Consider the following 3,357-nt stretch of genomic DNA (forward strand, 5'->3'; position numbering starts at 1 on the left):
CTCGCTATTCGTTAGATGGGATTTGCGAATATTATTATTATCTGGAGACGATCGCGTCCGAAAACGAGAGAGAGGAGAAAAGGCGAGGATCGCGGGTAGTCGATCGTAGGTAAAAATGAGCGTATCCCGGTGATTAGCCGGCGCTAGGCGTTAACGTTGCTCCGGAGCAGGTTTGGCGGGGCCGGTGCGAGCGAGAGAGGGTGAACGCGAGCGTGTGCAAGCGCGCGCGAGTACATAGCAGCGGGTACGGGCGAGCCGAGCGAGCGATCGTGGAACGGAGAAAGAGTAAGCGGTCCCGGCAAACAAGAAGCGAGCCGCAATGCATTCGCTCTACTCGCTAGATATAAATACGCGACAGAGGGCAAGGAACCAACCACGCCTGCACCGACAGCTACTGCCTAACGACACGGACACGCACACGCGGTCGCTCATTGTGATAAAGCAGAAGAAGGAGCAGAGAGAAAGAGAGAAATGAGCGGACGAGTGAAAGGAGGACGAGGGAAGAGGGAAAGAAGACGAAGAGTCGGCGGAGGGGTGGCGCGGAGGGACGATGAGGGACTGCGGAGGGGGAGGAGGAGAGGAGGAGAGGAGGAGAGGAGAGAGGTTGACAGAGAGGGAAGCGAAAGAGAGGTGTAGGCTGGCTCTCCGAGGCTGCTGCGTTCGTTCATGCGCCCATCCGCGCGTTGGAAGTTGGGACGAATGTGGCCGGTCGAGTCTCTAGAAGACGCAGCCAAATATTGCATCCTCGGATAAATATAGGCGGCCACGGCTGCACCAGCCCGCGCTGCTAACGCGCACTTTTCTCCGCTGCTCGTCTTTGGGACGGCGCGCAGCCATCTAGCCACCGACGGCATTCCTCCTGCGGCCTCTCCGTCGCTCTCTATCTGCTTCTCGCTCTATCTTCCTCTCTCTCTCTCTCTCATTCTCTCTTTCCATGTGCGAGAGCGATCGTTAAATTCGTTTCGTGGCCGAGAACTTCGGCCGGCACGTTGCCCCGGTGCTTTCCATTCTTCTTCTTGCTCGTTTTCTTCTTGCTTCTAGCTTCGCGCTCTTTCGTTCTTTTACACCGAAATATCTGTACGTAATGGGAATCGGTCGGGCATGGGACGCTCGCTCACCGTACTGGGTTCACGCGCATTTCACAGAAAACGAGCCCTTCCTCGCGAACTTGCACGCCGACTGAAATATAGGGAACTCGAAAGTTTTGTACTTTTAATCTACTATCTATGCAGTTAAAAGAAGAAGGAACAAGATAATTCTCTGCTGCAAATAATTACCCGCAAATTTAGAGTAAAAGCATCGAGGACTTTCGAAAATGCACGCTCTCACAAGTAATAAAAATTCTATAGAACGAACGAGATCGACTCTCGTCGGACTCGTCTGCTACCCCAGTACGATCGGAAGCTTATAAAGCTGGGAAGATGCGTTCGGATCGCGCTGTGTTATCGTGTCGGCGATAACTCGCAATCGGGTTGGTACAACGATGCATTGTCGAGTACAGGGAACGTTACGATACACAGATTTCTCCCGATATTCGATTAATGGATTATACACCGGAAGACGATTTTACTCCGATTCGGAGAAACGTGTAAAACGATACGGAAGGATCGTTGAAGTAGCGGAAGGGGTGAAAGAGCAACACTTAGGAGTATCATGGGGGATGCGGAATTTAGAACGACACAGGTTTCGTAGAGCAAACACGCGTGTTTACAGGCAGGAGAAATGATGTATAGATTAGGTCGTGTGTATTCCACGTTGTCGCGAAAACTCGTGAAATTTTCCCGGAAAAGGAAGCGAATCGGTTAGTGTCGGATTACAGATAGCGAACCGACACCGTTCAAACAGGGTTTCGATTGGAACGCGCGGGCAGGATAACGTCATTCTTTGTGCTCGAGCACACAGTCGAATCGAGCAAAGCGCAGCAGCCGCTTTGTTTTCGCAGCAGGCGTAACCTTCGAGCTGGCGGGCGGCCGGCCGCGAGCCGAGCAGAGCGAGCGTGTCGAGCTGAGATGCACGTGGCCACAGGCATAGTCAGTGAAAATCATCGTGCGCGGACATTGGGTGGCGGGAAACGTGCGTGACACGGGTGTACGGAGGGAGGCTCTAATCAACCTAGCGCGTGAACCTAACCTAACGCAGCGTCGGGGAAGGCGGCGTGTCGTCGTCCCGCGGCGGAGGCGGCGGCGGCGGCAGGGACGGGGACGGAGGAGGCGGCGGGGACAGCCGGCGGGAGAGAAGAGACGGTTATCGCGGAAGTTCGGCAATTATAGGTGCCGAGTCGCTTTTTTTTCGACGACTGATATTGATTTGGGAGAGGTAGTTCGTATTCGTGGCACGAGCATACCTTGTGACTCGCAGAGGCGGCCGGCAGCGCGATGCATCACGGCGCAGCGCGCATCGAGGGGTACATCGGCCGGGGAGTACTGAGACGGGGGAGGGGCGAGAGGTGTCAGGGGGAGGAAAGGCGACTAGAAGATCCCCCACCACGTTCGTACCTCTCCGCCGAAACTACCCCCACCGTGGGACTCGATGTCCCCTTCTCGACACGGTATCGAATCCCTTCCACATCCATCCAACGGACATAACTTCCTCGCTCCGACTCCTCTCGGTCCTCTCCCTTCTTCAACCTCCGCGCTTATTCTCCCACTCTGTCTCCCGCACGCGGTGTATCCTCTCCTCCGTGTCTCGTTCTCCTCCGACGCGGTCACCGCCGCCACCACCCTTGGTCCTGTCCGCCAGGGGCGGAAGTTTCGCCGCCCGCGGATCCGCGCGCCGATTTTTTCAACGATCGCGATGAAAAATTGACTCGCACTCGAGACAAACAAAAAGAACATTCGTCTATCGCGTTTTCCTTTAGACGACTTTTTTTCGAATGTTCCGAAGAGAGCGTTGATAGCATCCTTCCTGCGAGATCGACGCGCGAAAAGTAGCAATTTTCGAAAATTGCAAGGGACGATCACCCTCTAGCTCTCCTCGAGCGAAACCCGCCGGACCGTCGGGACCAGGATCCTGTAATTGACTCGCGAACAAAGTATAAATCCGGTACCATCCAATTAACGACGAGATCAAGAACTCGTTGACCGGCAATCGTCTGCATGCGAACACATCCGTTCAAAATTTTGTCTGTCACGCTACCTCAATTTAACTGGTACCAGCGTCCCGCAGAGTGGTCGGGGCCACACGATAGAGATGCTCACTTCTACAAAATTTACTCCAAAAATCGTTTTACCCATTACCAACCATGTCTCTACATCCTTTGAAATCTTTAAGCTAAATCCGTATGGTAGATACCGAAATGAGGGAAGATGCCAAATTTCAAGGATCTTTTGGTAAATCACTGTCAACGAAATCAGTCAT

This window comes from Hylaeus anthracinus, unplaced genomic scaffold (assembly GCF_026225885.1).
Source record: "Hylaeus anthracinus isolate JK02 unplaced genomic scaffold, UHH_iyHylAnth1.0_haploid 5, whole genome shotgun sequence".
In the NCBI taxonomy this organism is placed as follows: Eukaryota; Metazoa; Arthropoda; class Insecta; order Hymenoptera; family Colletidae; genus Hylaeus; species Hylaeus anthracinus.